At 49.8% G+C, this 24,408-nt stretch overlaps 1 protein-coding gene across 15 annotated transcripts in view; it reads left to right on the top strand.

Moving 5' to 3' along the window:
• The window catches only part of ATP2B2 (ATPase plasma membrane Ca2+ transporting 2), a 380,163-nt gene that overhangs the window by 267,004 nt on the left and 88,751 nt on the right, over nt 1-24,408 (top strand). The window lies entirely within an intron of this gene.

Raw genomic sequence — 24,408 nt, 5'->3', positions numbered from 1 at the left:
ACAGGCTGGGCTGTCTTAGCATTAGGGCAATGTCAGGTGTCCACCTGGCCTGGGTCCCACAAAACTCAAGAGGTCTAAGGCCACCTGTCCCTCTGGGCCTGCCTGTCACAGGGGAGGCCTCAGTGGGGCAGGTGAGTTACTTACACAGCCTCCCCTTCACCTCCACAATGATTATCTTACTCCTCCTGGCACACTGCAAGCCCTGCTGTGGTTTCAGATCTGTAGTTATTATAGTCAGTGGAAATTAGGGCCTCCACAGATGGTTCTCTCATACCCACCTGCCAGCATCAACCTCCACCCCAAAGGGAGGCCCCTTACAAATTTCTGTGGTCCCAGAAAATGTTCCAAGGGACCGTTTCTGAGCAGAGAAGATTCTGCTCTTTCTCTAGGATAGCTTTGGACAAGACGCCAGAGAACGGAGAAGCAGAAGTGAACCCTTCCAGCTGGGGGGATCTTGGAGGGCTGCATGGAGGAGGTGGTATTTGAGCAAGACGTTGAGCGATATGCAAGGTTTGCATTGGAGCAGGGCACTCCATGTGGAGGGAAAAGTGTGGACAGAGGCACAGAGGCAGAGCAGAAGGCTATGTAAAATGAAGAGCCAATTATTCTGTTTTGGTTGGGGCTTAGAGAAGGGAACCACAGCAGCAGTGATAATAATTAAGAGGAGCAGAGCAGTGTAGATGCTCCAGACATTCTTCTAGAGCTTCGCACTCGTCGTCACCTCATTTGATCCTCCCAACAACCCTACAGAGTAGGCACTGGTAGTAGTCCCATTTTCATAAGACACCGAAGCACAGAGACATCAAATCACTTGCCCATGGTCACGCAGCGAACGGGTGGAGGAATCCAAACCAGGCGTGACAGTCAAACCCAGCAATTCGAGAGTCCACGCCAGGACTCCACATATTCAGCCACAACCTCTGTGCTTAAATGAAGAGGCAGGAGGGAGGCCATGACGGTCCTCAAGCAGAGGAACAGTGCAGCTGGAACAGCTGGCAGCCATGGGTTTGGGTTGGATGGGGAGATAACCCATGAAATAAAGCCAGCGGGGAGGGAGGGAAAGGCATCTGAAAGAGAGGTGACAGCTGGACCTGGCTGGGACCGGTGACGGAGAGGAGGGCCCAGGCTGCACTGGACAGTCAAGGGCAAGAGAGGGTCGTGCAGACTCGGTTTTCAAGACAGAGCTGGCCGCTTGTGGTAGAGACGGTCCAGCGAGGAGAGGAACAAGGCTGTGGTGAAATGAGAGGTTTCTGCTGGGCCCTGAGGAATGGGATGGCAGGCCTGGAGGTGGAGCAGCTAGATGACAAAGATGCCTACAGAGAAGCCTGGGACAACAGAGAAGTTTGGGACTCTGCTGCTGCTACTGCTGCTGCTGCTAAGTCACTTCAGTCGTGTCTGACTCTGTGCGACCCCATAGACGGCAGCCTATCAGGCTCCCCTGTCCCTGGGATTCCCCAGGCAAGAACAGTGGAGTGGGTTGCCATTTCCTTCTCCAATGCATGAAAGTGAAAAGTGAAAGGGAAGTCGCTGAGTCGTGTCTGACTCCTAGCGACCCCATGGACTGCAGCCTACCAGGCTCCTCTGTCCATGGGATTTTCCAGGCAAGAGTACTGGAGTGGGGTGCCATTGCCTTCTCCGGGGACTCTGCTAAGAAGTCCCAAAGCTGCATGGGGGAGTGGGGCAGAGGTCTGGGCCTGTGCTGTTCACTGCCGTACTCTAGTGCCTGGAGCAGTGCTGGGCACAGAGTACACTCCATGAGCATACAGGGATGAACTCTCCTGCGGTGCTCATCAAGTGCAGCTGCAGCTGGTAAGGGAGAAGGCAACCAGCAAAGCAGAAGTCAGAGAGGAGAGGAGAGAGTCACCTGCAGGCAGGGTGTGATCAAGGTGTCTGACACTGGAGAGGCAATCAGACATAAGAGCTGCCGGGAAGGGTCCAGAGAGGACAGTGAAGGAGTAACAGCCCGGGGGACAGGCTGCTTCCCGAGCTCTTGGGAAACCTCTGCTGGACAAAACAGCAGAATGGTGTGTTCCCTGGGGCTGCCCCCACACACACCAGCTCAGTCGGGTCAGGGTGGTTGGGACAAGAGCCGGAGGGACTCTCAGACTCGTGGGGACCACAGGTCTGGAGTGGCTCTCAGGGCCCATCTCATCCAGCAATCCCAGAATGCACTGAGGCCCAGGAGGGAAGGGACCTGCCCAGGTGTGCGGTGGGTGAGGTCCTCACCCAGGACCAGGGGCCCCAAGGCATCCCTGCACGTGGTGAAGGGGGCAGACGTTCGTCTTCCCCGCCCCCTGCCTCGTGCAGGCTCCCCACCTCCCCACACAACCTCAGCTCTCATCCATCCCCGCCTTGCTGCATGGATGTGTACATTTCCAGGGTCTGCCATAACCAAGGACCACAAACTGAGTGGCTTAAACAGCAGAAACGTGTTGTCTCACCTTTCTGGAGGCTGGAAGTCTGAGATCGAGATGTCGGCAGAGCCGGTTCCTTCCGAGGGCTGTGACGGGGAGGATCTGTCCCAGGTCCCTCTCCTTCACTTGTCGGTGAAGAAGGCGTGACAATTGTAAATATCTATGCACCCAACGTAAGAGTGCCTCAATCCACAAGGTAAATGGTAGCAGACAGAGAAGGGGACATCGACAGTAACACAACAGTACTGGGGGGCTTGAGCATCGCACTTCCACCAGCGGACAGATCACCCGGGTAGAAAAGTAATAAGGAAGCACAGGCTTTAAATGGCACAGTAGACCAGTCGGGCCTCGTTGGTATTCACCTTGTAGGTGGCCGTCCTCCCTGTATCTTCACACCATCTTCCTTCTGTGTGTGTCTGTCTCTGACTGCAGATTTCCTCCACGTAAGGACACAGGTCATCCTCGAACAGGGCCCACCCATAAGACCTCATCCTAACTGAGCAACTGCTCCCCTCTGTGGTGGCTCTATATGGTCCCACCCTGAGTTTCCAGGCCTTATGACTTGGGCGGGGGCACAATCCACCCAGAACATTCTCACTTGAGACGATCCTTTCTGTGCTTGAAGCCCCAGTTTCTCTCCTGTAAAGTGGGGGTGCACGGGGGGACAGAGGAGGACTGTGGTGAGAGCTGACGAGCTCTCTTCCGTGCGGATGCATGCGTCTCCGAGCGCCCATCCCAGTGGGCGTTAGGAAGCAGTGAGGCAGCCTACGCGTTAAGCAGCGGGCGTCCTGGGTCTGATCCCAGCTGTGCCACTTACTTACTCGCCATGTTGTGCCAAGCAAATGACTTCACCTCTCAGAACCTGTTTACTCATCTGTGAAATAGTACTTGTTCGTGATCCGTGGTAAGGAATAAATGAGCTGGTGTAAGAACACACAGCTCAGTACAGGAAGCCTGCAGGGAACGGAAACTGCCGTTACTCTTATTACTATCATCATCATTATTTACATATTATAGGTTTAAGATGCTGAGGCACAGAGAGGGAAAGATCTTGCCCCAAACTCACACAGCCCTCTGGCCCAAAACCACATGAGAACTCTTCTCCTGACCCAAAGTCCCAGTTTTTGTTTTTTTTTCTTAACCGTTTCCCTGTGTGATGTTAAGTAATTCCTAAATGCCTAACATTAGGAGAGCAATTAAGCCGCCTTCAGCTTCTCCACATGCCTGATGGAACATCGTGGGAAATTGTTGTTGCAAAGAGCATGAAGCAACGTGTATGGGGCTCGTGATGCGGTGCAGTGTGAAAAAGCCGTGTTCAGCATGGTACATGGCAGCAACTCCATAGAAACAGATGGGAGGCAAGTGCCAGTGTTGGGGTTATGGGTAAGATTCAGGGTGATGGTTTCTCTCTCCACTTGTCCTTCTGCGTTGGTGGGGACATTGTCCTAAGGCAGGTCAGCTGAGGCGCGTTGGTGATGAGCAACAGGAGTGGTGGGGCAGATCCGAGGGAAGAACGGGCATGGTCCCCCAAAGTCAGACCAGAGGCTGGAAAACCGAGCTCGGTTTTCTGGAGGGAAATTGGGATGCGCGGGGCTGGATGGCAGGACTGACACCAGGAATATATGCCCCTGGGGGGCACGCAGGCTGGGAGAAATCCACTCCCGCTGTTTCGGGTCCTTGCGTTGCTCCCTATTTCGGGCAGCGCTGGGTTGGTGGGTGGTTAGCACACAGCCCTCTGGGGTGGTAAGGAGTCCTCGTTTGTGGCGCATGCTGATTTCCATGGCGTAAGTGTTCCTACAGCGCCACGAACACGATGGCACAAAATGTGAGACTGGGAGACGACCCACAGTCCACACCATTACGTGGCGTTTCCATGGGTAGCCTCGGTGGGCTCCGGAGAACAGAGCATAGTGACAGGCAGGAAAATAGTTAGGAAGGGACAAGCATGGGCCACTTGTTCCCTTTTAAATATGATTTATAGAAATTGGAACTCTGTATCACTGACTCCTCATGACGGCTGCCTCTAACAGCCAGCTCACAAAAGTGCCTGAATACTTAGCAACAGGGTCTCACAAGAAGATGGGAGCTGATCCCACTGCATTGCTGACTCCGGGTCCAAGGAGAGAGCATGTGGATGGCCTGGCCTGAAACACGGAGCAACACAGGGGTTGTAGCCCGCCAGGCTCCTCCGCCCATGTGATTTCCCAGGCAGGAGTACTGGAGTGGGCTCCCATTTCCTTCGCCAAGGGATCTTCCCAACCCAGGAGTCGAACCTGCGTCTCCTGCGTTGAAGGCAGATTCTTTACCATCTGAGCCACCAGGGAAACCTTTTAAAGAGAATCCAGGGCTTAATTGTGAGAACAGTGAATGAAAGGAACCAGCCACCCTGTATAGGGGCTTAAAACAGTTACACCATGTACACCCTGCCCCAGCTGGCCCCTACCTTCTCCAGGGAGGGAGGGAAATGAACTCAGCTCCCCGTCCCCCTGCTGAGCCCACCCTAGAGATTCTCCCAAGAGGACAGAAATCCCAGTGGGAGAGTGTCTCAGGGCAGAGTCTTCCCAAGCAACCCTGCAGGTAGAAGAGGCTGCAGGGGGACCCTCGGGAGTCTGGAGCGGCCGCCTATGAATGGCTTGCCAAGATTGGCTAAGGTTGAGTTCTGGTAGGCCTCCGGCTCTCTGGAGTTTTCTGATCCCCTATGTTGTTCAGTGGTAAAGAATCCGCCTGCCAGTGCAGAGACACAGGAGACGTGGGTTTGATCCCTGGTTTGGGAAGATCCCCTGTAGGAGGAAATGACAGCCCATTCCAGTATTCATACTTGGGAAATCCTATGGGTTGAGGAGCCTGGCGGGCTCCAGTCCATGGGGTTACAAAGAGTCAGACACAGTTTAGCGACTAACCAACAGCAGCCTGGTTGCTTCCCAATGTTGTATTAGTTTCTGCTGTACCGCAAGTAAATCCACTACACATACATATATCCTCCCATTTTTGGATTTCCTTCCTGTTTGGGTCAATGCAGAGCATTGAGTAGGGCTCCCTACTGTATACAGTAGGGAGTACTGTATACAGAGCTATACAGTAGGTTCTCATTAGTTATCTAGACTTTTGGATTTCATGCTTCCTGAGGACAAGGGCAGTCTCATGCACCTCTGAAAAGTTAGCACCTAACAAAGATTCTACATAAATGAAAATGCGAGTGATGGAGATATGTGTGGGCATGCTGAGGGCTCCCTAGTCCACTTGCCCCAAACGGAACCCACAGCCCGCTCAGCTTAGGACCTGGGGGGAGGGGGCCGGCCCAAGAGGGGCTGCGATCTAACAGAGACACACACCCTGCTGCCCCCTTGCCAGCCTCAAGGACATGTGAGCTGGCATGAAGCTGCCAGCATCCTCTTGAAGTCCTGGGAGATCTAATTACCCAGACAAGGAGAAAGTGTCGAGTGAGTGAACGCCGGGGTTTGGAATAATCCATTTTCTGACTGCCGCAGTTAATATGAGGCCAGGCTGCAAAACCGTCCCTCTGATGTTCTGACAACGGGCTCCCGGGAAAGCTGGCTGTTTGATCTGGAACTGCCAGCTTCTCTGTCTCCCCCAGAGGTTTCCTAAATTGTCCGAACAATTACCATCTTGGGGAGCCAGCTGTGTTTCCGGCCTCAGCACAGTAGCAAAGAAAATGCAGCCGCCATGTGGGAGGCTGATGGAGACCACCCATGGGGCTGCAGTGAGTCCCAGCCCCCAGGTTTAATTCTGAGCAGTGGAGAGTGGTTGGGGGGGACTTGCGGTTTATATGGTATCTCTTTATAGTATTATCACCGTTTCACAGACAAAGAAACTGAGACACAGTGTCAAGGCCAAGGTCACTCACCAACAGGTTGCAGAAGTAACACCTGAACCCAAGCCAGCCTGGCCCAAGTCCCCTCTCTCCAGTGTGTTCTAGATGCCGGCAAATCTTAGATGTTATTTCCTCTCCCTGTTTTGTGTATTTAAATTTCAGAGTCCTTCATGACAGGTCCTGAAGTTTTGTCCCTGAAAAGTGCACAGAATGATGATTTCATGCTAGCGTGTTTCTTGGTTAATGGATATCTTTACCTTTTGCTGTAAATATCCAAGAAAGAATTGCCTCCAGTAAATGCAGGGCCAAGCATACAGGGTTTAAGGGTGTCGGCGAACTCCTTTTGTAGAAAAGCCTAAAGTGAAACAAAAGGCAAGAAGGTCCCAAGCACCTACTAAGTGCCAGGCATTGGAACCATTCCTTCATTTGTTCATCGATTCATGCAGCAGACGGTCCTTAAGCACCTATCATGTGCTAGACATAGTTCTGGGCCCCAGGAATTGATGCAGCAGTGAACGGAATAAAAAATGTCACCGCTCTTATGGGGCTTGTGTTTGAGTATGGGTGGCAAGAAAAAAAGCTAAGAAAATGGAGAAATAACTGAGATCGTCCATTGTCATTACAGCTCTGGGGAAACAGGCAAGGGCCGGGGGAGGAAGAACAGAACAGTCATTGGAGATCCTGAGATCAGGAGGCGGAGAGGACCTGCAGAATGAAAGGGAGGCTGTGCCATGGAATGAGGGGGAAGCGTGGACAAAGGCTTGGAGGTGGGGCCTGAGGGGAAGTCAGCAGGGGCTGGACGACCAGGGGAGCACCAGAACTGTGGGGTTTCCTCCCTAGTGGGGTGGATGCTGGAGAGCTGAGAACAGGCGAAGGACATAGTGTGTTATCTCATCCATTCTCACCATGCCCTGCAGAGCAGGGACCAAATCTGAACTCCAGCAGGTGAGGAGATACCAGGGCACTGACTGGGTATGGCTCAGCCAGTGAGCAGGTGACAGGGCCACTTTTTGAACCTGGACCTGGGTGAGGATCTCGGTATCACCTAGCCAACCAGGGGTCAGCATGGCTGGAAGCCCAGCCCCAGTCTCCTAGCACGGTACTCCATCCCCCAAAGCTCTTGCTGCTTTGTTCTGTTCCTTATGGCTTTGTTGCTGAGCCCCAGGCTGAACAGAACTTAATGATGTGTGATTTGAGGGTTCATCTGGAACATTTTGTTTCTCCATATAATTGTGAGCCAAGGCAGAGATGTGTGTTGCTGGTTGCTAGGCAACCAGGTGTGACCCAGTGAATGCTGGGGGTGATGATTCTTCCCAGACAGAAGTGGCAGGTCCACCCACCTTCCCCTTTCTGCAGTGCCCCCTGAATCCAGACCCTGTCAGCCAGGCAAGTGAACTCCAGGGACTCAATGATGAGGGGGACAGAATGCAAAGTAAGTGTAAACAGGAGAGGGTGAGAATTCCAAACCAACAGTAAATAGGTTCAGGCCTAAAGGAAAACTGAAGTGGAGGACCTATCCCAATATGCAGGAAAGGTCAGCCCTCACTCTTACCATGTACCAAACACTGTTTTGAGCACATTAGTGTAGTGTTAGACACTCAGTTGTGTCTGACTCTTTGCGACCCCGTGGACTGTAGCCCACTGGGCTCCTCTGTCCATGGAATTCTCCAGGCGAGAATACTGGAGTGGGGTGCTAATCCCCTCTCCTTTCTTGCCATTCTTCCTTCTCTAAGCATATTGTTGTTGTTGTTCAGTCACTCAGATGTGGCCGATTCTTTGCGACCCCATGGACTGCAGCACGCCAGGCTTCCCTGTCCATCACCAGCTCCCAGAGCTTGCTCAAACTCATGTCCATCGAGTCGGTGATGCCATCCAACCATCTCATCCTCTGTCGTCCCCTTCTCCTCATGCCTTCAGTCTTCCTCAGCATCCGGGTCTTTCTATTGAGTTGGCTCTTCGCATCAGGTGGCCAAAGTATTGGAGACTCAGCTTCAACATCAGTCCTTCCAATGAATATTCAGGATTGATTGCCTTTAGGATTGACTGGTTTGATCTCCTTGCAGTTCAATGGACTCTCAAGAGTCTTCTCCAACACCACAGTTCAAAACCATCAATACTTTGGCGCTCAGCCTTCTTTATGGTCCAACTCTCACATCCATACATGACCACTGGAAAAACCATAGCTTTGACTAGATGGACCTTTGTTGGAAAAGTAATGTCTCTACTTTTTAATATACTGTCTAGGTTTGTTATTGTTTTTCTTCCAAGGAGAAAGCATCTTTTAATTTCATGGCTGCAGTCACCATCTGCAGTGATTTTGGAACCCAAGAAAATAAAGTCTCTCACTGTTTCCATTGTTTCCCCATCTATTTGCCATGAAGTCATGGGACCAGATGCCATGTTTAGAATGTTGAGTTTTAAGCCAGCTTTTTCACTCTCCTCTTTTCACTTTCATCAAGAGGCTCTTTAGTTCCTCTTTGCTTTCTGCCATAAGGGTGGTGTCATCTGCATATCTGAGGTTATTGATATTTGTCCTGGAAATCTTGATTCCAGCTTGTGCTTCATCCAGCCCAGCATTTCACATGATGTATTCTGCATATAACTTAAATAACCAGAGTGGCAATATACAACCTTGACGTAAGCACATTAACAAGTATCGACTCATTGCATCTTCACAGCAAGCCTAGGAGGGAGGTACTGTCAAAATTCCCATTTTAGAGACAGGAAAACTGAAGCACCTGGGGGTTGAGTCCAGCCTGTAAGTGGCAGAACCCCTTCATGGATCAGTGCAAAGAGATGACTTGTTGGAAGAGACCCTGATGCTGGGAAAGATTGAAGGCAAGAGGAGAAGAGGGCAGCAGAGAATAAGATGGTTAGATAGCATCACCAACTCAATGGCAAACTCTGGGAGATAGTGAAGGACGGAGGAGCCTGGCATGCTGTGATCCATGGGGTCACAAAGAGTCGGACATGACTTAGCATGACTCAACAACAACAACAAAAAGCGTCAGAAGCAGGTGATCTGGCCCCAAGTCCAGCACCAAAACAAATGGGTGGGCCTGAGACCTGACTGGGGGTCAGCAGGGAGAAATGGAACACAGGAGAGATTTACTCAAAAACTGGAGTTGAATCAATTCAGTTCTTATCGTGGCCCTACTGTGCACTGGACAGTTTCCCTTATACAGAAATGAGGTGAAGAACTGGAGGAAAAGGAGTGGAAGCAGATAGACCCAAGCTGGCCATCGAACTATTTACTAGAGTGGTGGCTACTGTGAGAGAAGAGAAAGATGCTGGGAGAGGATGGTGTTGAGGCAGACCCCAGAGGAAAGGAGACAGACCCAGACCTGGAAAAGGAACCAAAGTTGGAAGGAGAGGCATTTCACTTGGGATTAGAGTGAATTTTTACACATCTGTCTCCACCCTAGACTGCAAGCTCCTCATTAAGGGACGTAATAACCTGGGAAGGGTTGTGAGTTTCACATACCTTGGACTGGACTTATTTCTCAAAGGAAAGCAGGACTGCATCAGTACCCGCAGAATTTGAAGTGGAGGGAAGTATTCACTTCTGTGTCCTTACGAGACAAGACATACTTGACATTGTGGATGCAGCAATCGTGAAATGTTTGTTTAACAAATATGTGAACAGAGAGGAAAAGGGAATCTAAGAATGAATGGATTAGTGAGTGAGAGAAAGGGATTGGTTTTAATTGTTGAAGAGGGGATATTAGACACTGCTGAGCATTTAGAGCCAATGCAGTTTCCAGAGTGGGGACATACAGGTCTGAGGGGCACTTAGGAGAGATCAGAGCATCATTCACTGTGAGTCAGAGGATGACGGTTCAGGAAGGGAGATCCACCAAGGAGCCATTGCAGGGACAGCCAAATGAGAGATGCGAGGACCCCAGACTCAGATGTTGATCTCAGGTCTGAAGAAGAAAGGTCAGATCCAGGAAATCCCAGGGTGGCTGGCCAGTATGGTCAGAAGGGGGGATAGATTTCAACGAAATGAAGAGCTTGGTCTTAGACCTCCCAAGTTGGAGATGCATTAATAAATAAGACATCCAGGTGGGTCTACCTTGTGGGCCTCTTGACATCCTGAGCCAGGGGTTGAAAGAGAAAGAGGACAGGAAAGCAAATTCCTGAAACACAAGCCCCCACTTCCAGACCCAAATCTGGGGCAGATCAGATCAGTCACTCAGTCGTGTCCGACTCTTTGCGACCCCATGAATCGCAGCACACCAGGCCTCCCTGTCCATCACAAACTCCCGGAGTTCATTGAGACTCACGTCCATCGAGTCAGTGATGCCATCCAGCCATCTCATCCTCTGTCATCCCCTTCTCTTCCTGCCCCCAATCCCTCCCAGCATCAGAGTCTTTTCCAATGAGTCAACTCTTCGCATGAGGTGGCCAAAGTACTGGAGTTTCAGCTTTAGCATCATTCCTTCCAAAGAAATCCCAGGGCTGATCTCCTTCAGAATGGACTGGTTGGATCTCCTTGCAGTCCAAGGGACTCTCAAGAGTCTTCTCCAACACCACACTTCAAAACCATCAACTCTTCGGCGCTCAGCCTTCTTCACAGTCCAACTCTCACATCCATACATGACCACAGGAAAAACCATAGCCTTGACTAGACGAACCTTTGTTGGCAAAGTAATGTCTCTGCTTTTGAATATGCTATCTAGGTTGGTCATAACTTTCCTTCCAAGGAGTAAGCATCTTTTAATTTCATGGCTGCAGTCACCATCTGTAGTGATTTTGGAGCCCAGAAAAATAAAGTCTGATACTGTTTCCACTGTTTCCCCATCTATTTCCCATGAAGTGGTGGGACTGGATGCCATGATCTTCTTTTTCTGAATGTTGAGCTTTAAGCCAACTTTTTCACTCTCCACTTTCACTTTCATCAAAGGCTCTTGAGTTCCTCTTTACTTTCTGCCATAAGGGTGGTGTCATCTGCATATCTGAGGTTATTGATATTTCTCCCGGCAATCTATATTCCAGCTTGTGTTTCTTCCAGTCCAGCGTTTCTCATGATGTACTCTGCATATAAGTTAAATAAACACGGTGACAATATACAGCCTTGCCGAACTCCTTTTCCTATTTGGAACCAGTCTGTTGTTCCATGTCCAGCTCTAACTGTTGCTTCCTGACCTGCATACAAATTTCTCAAGAGGCAGATCAGGTGTTCTGGTATTCCCATCTCTTTCAGAATTTTCCACAGTTTATTGTGATCCACACAGTCAAAGGCTTTGGCATAGTCAATAAAGCAGAAATAGATGTTTTTCTGGAACTCTCTTGCTTTTTCCATGATCCAGCGGATGTTGGCAATTTGATCTCTGGTTCCTCTGCCTTTTCTAAAACCAGCTTGAACATCAGGAAGTTCACGGTTTACATATTGCTGAAGCCTGGCTTGGAGAATTTTGAGCATTACTTTACTAGCGTGTGAGATGAGTGCAATTGTGCGGTAGTTTGAGCATTCTTTGGCATTATCTTTCTTTGGAATTGGAATGAAAACTGACCTTTTCCAGTCCTGTGGCCACTTCTGAGTTTTCCATATTTGCTGGCATATTGAGTGTAGCACTTTCACAGCATCATCTTTCAGGATTTGGAATAGCTCAACTGGAATTCCATCACCTCCACTAGCTTTGTTCATAGTGAGGCTATCTAAGGCCCACTTGACTTCACATTCCAGGATGTCTGGCTTTAGGTCAGTGATCACACCATCGTGATTATCTGGGTCGTGAAGATCTTTTTGTACAGTTCTTCTGTGTATTCTTGCCATCTCTTCTGAATATCTTCTGCTTCTGTTAGGTCCATACCATTTCTGTCCTTTATCGAGCCCATCTTTGCATGAAATGTTCCTTTGGTATCTCTGAGTTTCTGGAAGAGATCCCTAGTCTTTCCCATTCTGTTGTTTTCCTCTATTTCTTTGCACTGATCGCTGAAGAAGGCTTTCTTATCTCTTCTTGCTATTCTTTGGAACTCTGCATTCAGATGTTTATATCTTTCCTTTTCTCCTTTGCTTTTCGCGTCTCTTCTTTTCACAGCTATTTGTAAGGCCTCCCCAGACAGCCATTTTGCTTTTTTGCATTTCTTTTCCATGGGGATGGTCTTGATCCCTGTCTCCTGTACAATGTCGTGAACCTCATTCCATAGTTCATCAGGCACTCTATCTATCAGATCTAGGCCCTTAAATCTATTTCTCACTTCCACTGTATAATCATAAGGGATTTGATTTAGGTCATACCTGAATGGTCTAGTGGTTTTCCCTACTTTCTTCTATTTAAGTCTGAATTTGGCAATAAGGAGTTCATGGTCTGAGCCACAGTCAGCTCCTGGTCTTGTTTTTGTTGACTGTATAGAGCTTCTCCATCTTTGGCTGCAAAGAATATAATCAATCTGATTTCAGTGTTGACCATCTGGTGATGTCCATGTATAGAGTCTTCTCTATTGGAAGTGGTCAAACAAGAAATGGCAAGAGTGAATGTCGACATTCTAGGAATCAGCGAACTGAAATGGACTGGAATAGGTGAATTTAACTCAGATGACCATTATATGTACTACTGCGGGCAGGAATCCCTCAGAAGAAATGGAGTGGCCATCATGGTCAACAAAAGAGTCCGAAATGCAGTACTTGGATGCAATCTCAAAAACGAAAGAATGATCTCTGTTTGTTTCCAAGGCAAACCATTCAATATCACAGTAATCCAAGTCTATGCCCCAACCAGTAACGCTGAAGAAGCTGAAGTTGAACGGTTCTATGAAGACCTACAAGGCCTTTTAGAACTAACACCCAAAAAAGATGTCCTTTTCATTATAGGGGACTGGAATGCAAACGTAGGAAGTCAAGAAACACCTGGAGTAACAGGCAAATTTGGCCTTGGAATACGGAATGAAGCAGGGCAAAGACTAATAGAGTTTTGCCAAGAAAATGCACTGGTCATAACAAACACCCTCTTCCAACAAATCTGGGGCAGACATCACTAATCAATCCTGATACACAGACTCTTCAAACTCAACTCCAGGTAGCCCTTGCTAATAAGTCACAGTTGACTTGCAAGATGAAATTAGTTTGTGGCTCCTGTCTGAGAGGTGGCAAGGATAGCCCTCAGATTTGACTATTCTCTGAAAGCCGAATCAGAAGAGGGAAAGGGGTAATGAGGGAGCAGTGAGGCCTGAAAGTTAAGGTCAGATATAAGCCACCCGAGGTCCAGGTAAGAATCATGACATTTTCCCTCTGTAAGAAAGACTCTGAAGGCTTACAGAGTTTAAACAGTTAAACTCTCGAAGAGGTTTTTGTTTTTAAAGAATTTTGTTTTGCTTTTTGTATTTAGTTATTTTTGATTGATTGATGATTACAATATTGGTTTCATTTCTTCCATACGTCAATATAAATTAGCCACAGGTGTCCCCTATGTCCCCTCCCTCCCCGCTAGGTTGTCCCAGTGCCCCGGCTTGAGTTCCCTGAGTCATGCAGCAGATTTCCATTGGCAATCTATTTTACATATGGCAGTGTGTATGCTTCCATGCTACTCTCTCCATTCATCTCACCCTCCCCTTCCTCTCCCCCACCCTTGTTCATAAATCTGTTCTCTATGTCTGTATCTCCACCGCTGCCCTGCAAATAGGCTCATCAGTACCATCTTTCTAGATTCCACATATATGCATTAATACACGATATTTGTCTTTCTCTTTCTGACTTACCTCAGTCTGTATAATAGGCTCTCAGTTCACCTACCTCACTAGACCTGACTCAGGTGCGTTCCTTTTCATGGCTGAGTGGTATTGCATTGCATATGTGTGCCATCGTTTCTGTATCCGTCCATCTGTCGATGGGCATCTAGGCTGCTTCCATGTCCTGGCTGCTGTAACTAGAACCGCGGCAAACGATGGGGCACATGTGTCTTCTTCAGTTTGGGTTTCCTCAGAGTATGTGCCTAGAAGTGGGATTGCTGGGTTGAATGGTGGTTTTGCAAAGGAGTCAGGCACGGCTGGGCGACTGAACAGCACCAACATTTTATTATTGTTCCTAGTTTTTTAAAGAGTCTCCATACTGTCTTCCATAGTGGTTATATCGATTTACATTCCCACCCGCAGCGCAGGAGGGTTCCCTTTTCTCCACTCCCTCTCCAGCACTTGTTTGTGGAGTTTTTGATGATGACCATTCTGACCAGTGTGAGGCGGTATCTCACTGTAGTTTTGATTTGCATTTCTCTAACAATGAGCGATGTTGAGCATCTTTTCATGTGTTTATTACCATCTGTATTAAAGGAACTCTTTTTTTAAGCAAAATCACCCAGCTCTTGGGCTTCCCAGGTGGAGCTAGTGGTAAAGAACCCTCCTGCCAATGCAGGCGACTTAAGAGACATGGGTTCAATCCCTGGGTTGGAAAGATCTCCTGAAGGGCAGCATGGCAACCCACTCCAGTATTCTTACCTGGAGAATCCCATGGACAGAGGAGCTTAGCAGGCTATAGTCCATGGGTCACAGAGTTGGATATGATTGAAACATCTTAGCACGCATCACACACCCAGCTATTATTATTCATTTGTCCCAAGTAATGACAATGCATCCATTCTTATGAAGAATAATATTCTGAAGGTACAGTTTGACAGCTTTCCTGAGAAGCCTGACTAGTCTCAACCGACTTCAGTTTTGTTGTTTGGTAAAGGTCCTAAGGAACATACTTTTCTCCTACCGTGGACTCTGTAGCCTGCCAGCCTTTCATGCCGCACCTGCTTCGTGAGCACCTACTATGTGTTGGGCTCTATTCGAGGTAACAGGACAGTCTTCACCATGGAGCTCCCAGCAAATTAGGGCAAGAGCCAGCCTCAGAGCCAGCTATGGTCTCACCAGTGACCAGCCCTGGTGACCCTTCCTCTTTCACAGCCAGCTTAACAGCTGGAAAAAGAGTGTGTTCTGTTATCTTCCAAGAAAGCATTGTAGTCAACCTGCCAGCATGCCTGCTCCCGACTCTGCATGGCTGGTCAGCAGAGCAACTGCCCCTTCTCCCCCAGAGGAGGGCGGACTCACCCCCCAGCAGGACTGGCATGGCAGGGCTGGCCGAGGACCTGGCCGCCCTCAAGCATCACAGGAATGAGGTTCCCAAAAGCAGACACAAGTGACTTCTCCCGGGCTTGGGGTTAGCACAGCTGCAGAAAGGCTTGCTAAGGGAAGCACATGCTCCCAAAACAACACACTTCTGAATAAGAACACACTTCATAGAGAACATGGCGCATGTCTAGAGAGAAACTTCACTGGGTTTTGCCAGGACTCAGTAAATGGTGTGACGATCACTATGGCTGCTCCAGTTGGAGTCACTGGGTGTGTTTTCACAGCTGTCCCCTTGCTCTCAGTATTAGCTTGAGCCTTGGTCAGTCCAGCATGGGCTTTCCTGGTAGCTCAGATGGTAAAGAATCTGCCTGCAGTGCGGGAGACCCAGGTTCAATTCCTGGGTCAGGAAGATCTGTTGGAGAAGGGAATGGCAACCCACTGCAGTATTCTTGCCTGGAGAATCCCATGGACAGAGGAGCCTGACGGGCCACAATCCATGGGATTGCAAAGTCAGACACAACCAAGCAACTAACACTTGGTCAGTCCAGCATCTTTATCCAGCTCGAGGCTGCAGCCGGCACCACACCAGTCCCCTGAGCAAAGGGACAGGAAGTACCCGGCCCCCGAAACAACAGTGATGCTGACCCTTCTTCTGTTGCGCGGGCAGTGACAGAGGTGGCCTTTGTCAAGTTATTGGAGAGACACACAGAACATTTAAAGTATAAAAGAATGCGCGACAGTGTGGGGAAGCAACAGCATCAATGATAGGTTCCCGGTGCAAATGCTTAGGCTGTCCTGAAGAAGCCTGTGTCGCAGAGCAACAGGGGCGTGGGGTCTTGGCATCTCCAGACTGGGGTTCCAGTCCTACTGTCCTATTCATGCCTCTGATGGCTGCATGCACTCAGTCAGGCCTCTTCATCATCTCCCTCCTCCATGGGGTGTTACAAGGCTATCAGCTTCTGCAGCTGAAGTCCTTTAACCCCTACACGTGTGTGTGTGTGTGTTTGGTCTTGTCTGACTGTAAGCCAGAACTGTAGCCCACCAGGCTCCTCTGTCCATGGAATTTTCCAGGCAAGAATACTGGAGTGGGTTGCCGTTTACTACCCAAGAGGATCTTCTGACCCAGGGACCAGGCCCATGTCTTTTGTGCCTCCTGCATTGGCAGGCGGATTCTTTACCACTATGTCACCAGTGCCTACTCTATGCCAAGCACTGTGGGCCAGGCACCGCCTTAGATAGCCCTCTCCTCTGGTCTCTGGGGGCCTGCAGGATCTCCCTGTTTTATAGCCCAAGTGGCCCAGAGAAGGTGTGTGACTTGTCCCAGGTCACACAGCTGCGGAAAGGGGAACAGCTGGAGCCACCGTTAGTCATTGGAGGCCGTGACCACACAACTCAGTGCCCAGAGGGTCAAAATGAATAAGTGCGTGTCTCACCCGCTGCCAGAAGAGCTTGAGTCTGTGTGTGGCAAAAGCATTGCACGGTTAGACAACCACGTGGGTGTAGAAGAGCCAGGGAGGGTGGGAGTGCCATTCCTGCTCCACTAGTGTGTGACTGGTGCTTGCTGAGATGCCGGTGCGGGCGGGTGCACAGCCACCGTTCAGCGAGCGAAGGAACCGGCAAGCGAATGAAGGAAGGAGTCAGGCCACACACGCTCTAGTCCAGGACGGGACTCGGGCCAGCTTCCCTGGGGTCCCTTCCCACTCTGCCGCTTCCTACCTGTGTGTAAGATGGGATGATAATAGTGTCCCCTTCAAGGGGCCACGCTGGGGATTAAGTGAGTCTGCACACATGAACACTGTTAGCCTAGAACCTGGCATGGAGTAAGCACTAAGTGTGGCCTGTGAGGATGGCAAGGACCAGTGGTTTAGCCAGAGGGTTTCGTGTCTGTGTTGTTATTTAGCATTAGAGCTGTTGCTCCGTGCTGTTTGCTCTCTGCTAGTACCAAGTGTGGGTCCAGCTGGGACCCCCGCCCCTCCCCCTCTTCCCCCCTCTCCCTCCTCCCCCCTCTCCCTCCTTCCCCCTTTCCCTCCTCCCCCGCTCCCTCCTCCACGGGCACACGGTGAGTGGTTCCTGCCTGCCAGCCATAACCAAGGACACAAAATGAACTGACGCAGATCTTGCCTTTCAGGAGCTCAAAATTAAGTAATCCCAGGAGTCAGTTGAAATATCACTTAATAACTTCCGTAAGGGGGGTGGTGGGGGAGGTAAGCTGCATGGAAGGGCCATTAGATGAGAGTAAGGCCAGCCAGGGGCAGCTTCCTGAGGAAGGTGCTGTGACCCATCCCAGGAGGGTGAGGCCAGAAAGGCAGCCAGGCATGCAGACGGCCAGGCCGAGGGAGCGCAGGCACGCTGGAGGCAGCGAGACAAGATGAGAGGCTTGCGGTCAAAGTGGCCTCCTCAGTGGGCTGCCCTGTAGCTGTCCTGCCCCCTCACACAGGGCAGGCTCTCCCCCTCCGACAGTGGGCAGCACCTCTGTCGGGCCACAGGCTCACCCGGCAGGCTTAGAAGGCCCCTCATGGAAGCTTAATGGCTTTATGAATGAATGATACAATTACAGGAGAAGTGGATCTCAGAATTTCTGAGCAACAAGGGCCCTTAGAGGACTAGTCCAAGCTCCTTGGTCGAGAGGAAGGAGAGGCCCAGCGGGGTCACATGGCCAGTGAGTGATTAGAGGAAGATCAAGATGGGACGCCAGGCCCCAGCCTCACACACTCACTCCTCACGACCTATTTTTGTGTGTATTAATCGCTCAGTCAGGTCCAACTCTTTACGACCCCGTGAACTGTGGCCCACCTGGCTCCTCTGTCCATGGGGATTCTCCAGGCAAGGATACTGGAGTGGGTTGCCATGCCCTTCTCCAGGGGATCTTTCCAACCCAGGGAGCGAACCCAGGTCTCCCACATCACAGGTGGATTCTTTGCCATCTGAGCCACCAGGGAAAGTTTTTAGTTTGGATTCCCCAAAAGCAGAGTGTGAGCCAAGGATGGGATGCAGGTGGTATGTTTAGGAGTCATCTCGGGAGTGAGAGAGCAAGAAAGCAGGGAAGAGAGAAATGCCATTGGGGGTGTGCTGGTGACCTGATTATGCTGCAGGGGACCAGGGCTATGGCCCACTTGACCTTGGCAGGGAGCATGTGGGAAGCCCCTGAGAACTGTCCCTTCAAGGGTATAGGAGCATCTATCCTGACTCCCAGTCCCACTGGAGTCTGGGGTAATTCTCGTCACTTCTGGGCCCCCTGCTTAGTGGCACCCGATGAACCCCCAGCTGCAGGAAGAGCCCTGAAGCTGAAGACAGATTTGGAGGACACGTGAAGGGTGTGGCCAGCGTGCTCCGGAGCTGCCTGCCATGGCTGCAGTGTGGAGTCATAGAGGACCAAGGGGCTGGGGCACAAAAACTCTTGCCACAGTTCCTTATGAGATAATAATAGTGCCAGCTAATGGTTTTCATTCCTCGAGATGTTCCCTGCACCAAGTGCAATGCTGCGTCCATTATGTTCATCACCTGAGGAAATAGGGACCAGTTATCCCCTTGGAGGATTCCCAGGGGGCTCAGTGGCAAAGAATCTGCCTGCAATGCAGGAGACGCAGGTTTGATCCCTGGATCAGAAAGATTCCCTGGAGGAGGGAATGGCAACTTACTCCAGTATTCTTGCCTGGAGAATACTATGGGCAGAGGAGCCCAGCGGGCTATAGTCCATAGGGTTGCAAAGGTCAGACACAATTGAAGTGACTTAGCACTCAATTACACTATTAATGGGGCTTCCCTGATAGCTGAGTTGGTAAAGAATCCGCCTGCAATGCAGGAGACCCCAGTTCAATTCCTGGGTCAGGAAGATCCACTGGAGAAGGGTTAGGCTACCCACTCCAGTATTCTTGGGCTTCCCTTGTGGCTCAGCTGGTAAAGAATCTGCCTGCAATGTGGGAGACCTGGGTTTGATCCCTGGGTTGGGAAGATCCCCGAAGAAGGAAAAGCTACCCACTCCAGTATTCTGGCCTAGAGAATTCTTTTGATTGTATAGTTCATGGGGTCGCAGAGTCAGACATGACTTAGCAACTTTCACTTTCACACTGTTAATGATTAAAGTAATAAAAATGAAAGGGATGTTCGGTGAGCTATGAGAACATTCAGAAACAGGTTCAATCTGAAGGGGACAGAGAGACAGGTTTAGCCGAGTTCAATGTGAATGAGAGGGAAGCGCAGTCCAGGCAGCAGGAACAGCATGTGCGAAGGCCCTGAGGCAGGAGAGCACTTGTATTGAAGCTGTACTAGAGAGGCTGGTGGCGCTGTGGTGTGTTGGCAGGGTGAGGGAATAAGACTTAAGAAGAAATAAGGGGTCCCACTGTCCAGGGCCTTCCAGATCTTGGCAAGGAGAGTAGATGTCTGTCTGTGCAACGGAAGCCCCTGGAGCATCTTCAACAAGGGCCTGACATTCACACAGTGCACTTCATGCTTTTAAAACATCCCTCTGACCACTAGGTGGAGAATCGGTTGAAGGTGCCTAACCGAAGTCCTCCTGGACTGATGTGCAGGCAGTGAAGGGGAGTGGTCGGATCAGAGTTAAGTATTCCTTTGAGTGGAGGGACACACAGGTAGTAGTGATGAAGCCAAGTTTTTAACCCAGGAATATTTGTCTCCAAGCTCATATCTAAAAGGAGGGCCATTTCCTCTCCAGAGGATCTTCAAACTCTGTCTCCTGCTTTGCAGGCATATTCTTTACCACGAGCACCACCTGGAAAGCCCCTCATATCAAAAGGTTGTGTGGAAATAAGTGTACATTTTCTTATAGTACGTATTGATTTCTCCCTGTAAATTAAACTTTGAATCGTTCAAATAAAACATGAATACATTCTCCTGGGTTAAAATAAAAATATTTTAGTCCAAGTTAGAGTCCCAGCCACTGCAACCAATCCGATTGCCCTTTTCCTCCCCAGAAGTTCCACCATCATAAGTTTGGAGCAGATCCTTAAAGAACCTTTGCTACATATTTACATATATATGTACCTATAGGAAATATAAACTATGGCTTTACTGAGTTTTCTGTTTCGCATAAATGGAATCAAACTGTACACATTGCTCTGCAACTTGCCTTTTTCACTCAGTTTTGCTGTATTAGTGCATATAAATGGATTGTGTTTTCTAATTGTTGCATAATATTTAATGGACTGGATGCACCACAGTGGATTTAGCCCACTCACTTTCCAAAGACGGAAATGCATTTTTCTATAAATGTTATAGCTTTTGAAGGACTCGTGTTTTTTTTTTTTCCTTTCAAAATGTAAGACTTTTATTTATACTAATGGAGGTACCCACACTGCAGTGACAACACAAATATTTAACAACTCCGAGCCTGGTGACTAAATTTTCCCATTTTCTTCAGGTGCCTGGAATCCCTGGGAGTCAGCTCTTGTCTGTTGCCAAGTCTGTGTTTATAGCTCAAGGCTGTGTCCAGAACAGGGGAAATGGTGGAGTTGTTGACTTTTAGCTGCTGGGCCCTGAAATAGGCACCCTGGCATGACATAGAAACAGCCCAGCTGTGGATTCTCAAAGACCTGGGGTCCAGTCCCGGCTGAGCTGTGTGGCCTTGAGCAAGTCACTTGAGCTCTCTGAGCCTCAGTGTTCCCATCCACAAAATGGAGTTTGTAATCCTTGTCTTACAGACTGGCCAGAGGTGAATGCAAGCTCCATGTGCTAAGTGATGATCCCCGAGAGCACATATGTGTGCACTTAGCCCCCCTCTGTCTGCAGCCCCAGCATACTGGAGGGAATGGGGTGATGGTGTGGGGTGGGGCAGACGAGTTCGTCCTGCATCTCTAAAGGGATCACTCGAGGTCATAGACAATGAAAAGACGTGAAGACTCTGTCGCTGCTGTCAGTGTCGTGTGAGGGTGCATTTGAGCTCAGAGGCTTTCTGCCCGGATTCTGGGCCCCTCGGTGTGCCAGGCACTTCTCGTATAGTTGTGCGCCTTTCATTTGCACCCCAGCAGGCAGAAACAGCGAGTCTCCCCTCTGCCCCAACTTACAGCTGAAGAGACTGAGGTTCTGAGGGAGTGTCACTTGCCCAAGTGGCAGGTAGAGGCTAGAATTTGGTCCCTCTGCTTCTGGAAGCTTCCCTGAGGCTGCAGGCAGCCGCTCAGCAGAGCGCCCCGTCCTGGACCAACAGGAATGTTGCACCTCTCGTGATGACATCGCGGATGTCTGTGTTCAACCATCAAGACCCCTTCACAGACGGAGAGAACAGCGGCTTTTCTGGCCTCCTTTTTTCCAAAAGGATGCTGCTGCCGCTGCTGCTAAGTCGCTTCAGTCGTGTCCGGCTCTGTGCAACCCCATAGACGACAGCCCATCAGGCTCCCCCGTCCCTGGGATACTCCAGGCAGGAACACTGGAGCAGGTTGCCATTTCCTTCTCCAATGCGTGAAAGTGAAAAGTGAAAGTGAAGTCGCTCAGTCGTGTCCAACTCTTAGCGACCCCATGGACTGCAGCCTACCAGGCTCCTCCGTCCATGGGATTTTCCAGGCAAGAGGACTGGAGTGGGGAGCCTTTGTCTTCTCTGCCAAAAGGATGAGATGCTGATGGAGAGAGAATGTGAAATGTCCATAATTTTGTGTGTACATTAAGGCTCAGTTTTTTTTTTTTTTAAGCTAATGAGCAAGATGAGAACCTTTTGGTGAAAAGGGCCTGGGCCAGGAGTCAGGAGTCCAACCCCAGCTTTGCAGCTGAATCACTGTATCTGAGTCAAGATACTTCCCCATCCCTGGGCCTCACTTTTCCACCTGCCAAATGGAAGAATGAGACTGGCTGACCACAGGACTTGTCCTGCTCCAGCAAAGGGGGAACCTGGGGCAGGGGATGGAGAGGGTGGAGTGCTTTTGGTATAGGGTTGCCAGATTTAACAAAGAAAAGTATAGGATATCCAGTGAAATTTGAATTCCAGATAAAAAAATAATTTTTATTAGCGTGTCCCCAATATTATAGGAGACATAACTTAAAAGTTATTTGCTATTTATCTGAAATTCAAATTTAACTGCTCATCCTGTATTTTGTCTGGCAACCCCATTCAGCACCTTCACCTCCACCGGACCCCTCAATTCTTTGATGCAGATAATTGATATCTTCACAGCGACTAGATCAACTCCTGGCCACCCACCTTCCCACCAGATCCTCACCACCCAATCCCAACCTTCCCACCAACACCCACTCTCCTGTTCACATAGAAATTCTAGAGCCGTGAGCTGAGAGGTTTCATGGGTCTAGGAATTCCTACAGCAGAGATAGGGGTGGAGATGCAGCTGAACTCAGGGACTTAAATCCGTGGAGAGATGTATGTCCGTGTGTATCACGAAGGCTGGAGGGACACAGTGTCTGTGGGTGCTCACGAGCGGCTGATCTCATCGTGGGCCATGTCTACATGTGCGCACACACACTAGCGGCACTGCTTCCGCATGTGACCAAGAACCTGGCCAGGGCAAAGCCTCAGAGCCTGGGGGAAAAGCCAGTGTGTGTCCAGTACAGCTGGACAGAGATGCACTTTGGGGGCAAAGCTTCCTCAGGTAGCCAATGACACAAGCGGCCGATACAACAAATCATTCCTGTTCAGCGCAAGAACCCACGTTCTGCACTCAGCTCTCTTCTTGTACATAATTAATAGAATACAAATTCTGACTCCAGCAGAAGACTTGAGCCACATGCTGGGGCATTTTTTAATTTCTTCACTGTGAGGACGCACTTCCCTCACCTATACTGTTCACAGAGAGCTTCCACGCCCCTTCCTCTGTGGAGTACAACTTACCACAGCCTCGGGCTTACTTTGCTCCCATTTTAATGATGAGAACATTGAGTTTCCAGGGGATGAAACAACCAGCCCAAGTTCATCCGCAAACGTGACTCCTCACCCTTGTACAAAGAGAAACTCAGGTTCGAAAATCTATGGTTCCACACAGTGTCTGCTATCAACTGCATTTGGGTCTCTGAATTTTCAAGGCCTTCCTGGCTTTGTCCCGCGGATATTTGACACAGTATTTTAATTTTTAATATACTAAATGGTGAGATGCCCTTTAATCTAAATTGAATCTCCAGCACCATTCATCTCTCACACCAGCCTGGTAGTTTTCCTCCCAAAATAGGCACTGTTAATTTTCAGCCTGAGGGTGAGGAGACTTTAAATTTCTGCTCCTGGGGAGGGCATGACCAGTGGCCTGGGCCAGGTGGACTTTCCTACCTGTAGGTCTCCATAACAACTGTCTTTGGATGTAAGGTTGCCACAGCCACCAGTCCCCACTTTCAGCCCTTCAGCCAAGTCCATCCTTCGTGCTGTATATGAGGAAACTGAGGTCCAGAGAGAAGTGGGTTGTCTGCAGTCACACAGCCCTTCCGCTGTGCCTGTCCTCTCCTTGACCAGCCTCCTCTCCTTCTCACTGAAAACTCATCTCTTCAGTCTTTCTCCTCCAGGATGTCGTGATTAATGACACCACTGTCTTAACTGAACAACAATGACCCAATATCCTCACCTGAGGGCTTCCCTGGGGGCTCAGTGGTGAAGAACCCACTTGCAGTGCAGGAGATGCAGCTTCGATCCCTGGGTCGGGAAGATCCTCTAGAGAAGGAAATGGCAAACCACTCCAGTATTCATGCCTGGAGAATCCATGGACAGGCTACAGTCCATGGGGTCGCAAAAGAGTTGGACGTGCCTGACAGACCAATGCTTTTCACTATGAACACATATTAGCCATTCCAGCACAGGAGGCTGGGGGCAACTTTTCCATGTGCTTAGAACAGGGCCAGCCTGGGTCCTCCGGTCCCAAGAGTGTGCCATGGCTGGGTCTCATGAAGGCCTCCATCTCCCCATCTATGAAAGAAGCATAACCCAGCTCAAGCTCCCTTCCTCCCACTGCACAGGCAGGACAGTGGATCTTCAGCACTTCCTGTACTGATAGGCAAGGCCAGTGGGATGGGGGAAGGTCTCCTTGGGAACAGGACACCCTCAGGCTCTTCTGCAGCTCTCAGCCAGTCTGGCTCTTGGAGGCAGTAGGTGGGTGTCTTACTATGAACATCAGAAGAGGCTCAGCACCCATAACCCCATTTCGGAGGTATGTCCATCTCCTGTACCCCTGAACC

This window comes from Bos javanicus, chromosome 22, assembly GCF_032452875.1.
Source record: "Bos javanicus breed banteng chromosome 22, ARS-OSU_banteng_1.0, whole genome shotgun sequence".
NCBI lineage: Eukaryota > Metazoa > Chordata > Mammalia > Artiodactyla > Bovidae > Bos > Bos javanicus.
This window is presented reverse-complemented; position numbering and strand designations above follow the sequence as displayed.